Source organism: Chenopodium album, chromosome 19, assembly GCF_948465745.1.
Source record: "Chenopodium album chromosome 19, dcCheAlbu1.1, whole genome shotgun sequence".
Taxonomy (NCBI): domain Eukaryota; kingdom Viridiplantae; phylum Streptophyta; class Magnoliopsida; order Caryophyllales; family Amaranthaceae; genus Chenopodium; species Chenopodium album.
Genome location: NC_137852.1, coordinates 27,857,293 through 27,858,698, shown reverse-complemented (window position 1 = coordinate 27,858,698; position 1,406 = coordinate 27,857,293).

Here is a 1,406-nt window from a genome sequence, read left to right as displayed (position 1 = left end):
CTCCTATACTTAGCAAATACATCATCTAATGTCACTTGAAGCCATGATCACCTATAACTATGTAAATGTGAAGTAATTTGAGAAAGAATGAGTTCATAATCCTAGAAATGTAGAGAATAGGCAAACTAGAAGGCCTTTTGGCCTTATTTGGCTCTATTATGGGTAAAATGGATCCTATACTTAGCAAATACATCATCTAATGTCATTTGAAGCCATGATCACCTATAACTATGTAAATGGGAAGTAATTTGAGAAAGAATGAGTTCATAATCCTAGAAATGTAGAGAATAGGCAAACTAGAAGGCCTTTTGGCCTTATTTGGCTCTATTTTGGGTAAAATGGCTCCTATACTTAGCAAAAACACCATTTAATGTCATTTGAAGCCATGATCACCTATAAATATGTAAATGTGATGTAATTTGAGAAAGAATGAGTTCATAATCCTAGATATGTAGAGAATAGGCAAATTAGAAGGCCTTTTGCCCTTATTTGGCTCAATTTTGGGTAAAATGGCTCCTATACTTAGCAAATACATCATTTAATGTCATTTGCAGCCATGATCACCTATAACTAAGTAAATGGGAAGTAATTTGAGAAAGAATGATTTCATAATCCTAGCAATGCAGAGAATAGGCAAACTAGAAGGCCTTTTGGCCTTATTTGGCTCTATTTTGGGTAAAATGGCTCCTATACTTAGCAAATACATCATTTAATGTCATTTGAAGCCATGATCACCTATAACTATGTAAATGTGAAGTAATATGAGAAAGAATGAGTTCATAATCCTAGAAATGTAGAGAATAGGCAAACTAGAAGGCCTTTTGGCCTTATTTGGCTCTATTATGGGAAAAATGGATCCTATACTTAGCAAATACATCATCTAATGTCATTTGAAGCCATGATCACCTATAAATATGTAAATGTGAAGTAATTTGAAAAAGAATGAGTTCATATTCCTAGAAATGTAGAGAATAGGAAAACTAGAAGGCTTTTTGCCCTTATTTGGCTCTATTTTGGGTAAAATGGATCCTATACTTACCAAATACATCATTTAATATCATTTGAAGCCATGATCACCTATAACTATGTAAATGCAAAGTATTTTGAGAAAGAATGAGTTCATAATCCTAGAAATGTAGAGAATAGGCAAACTAGAAGGCCTTTTGCCCTTATTTGGCTCTATTATGGGTAAAATGGCTCTTATACTTAGCAAATACATCATTTAATGTCATTTGAAGCCATGATCTCCTATAACTAAGTAAATGTGAAGTAATTTGAGAAAGAATGAGTTCATAATCCTTGAAATGTAGAGAATTGGCAAATTAGAAGGCCTTTTGGCCTTATTTGGCTCTATTTTGGGTAAAATGGCTCCTATAGTTAGCAAATACACCATTTAATGTCATTTG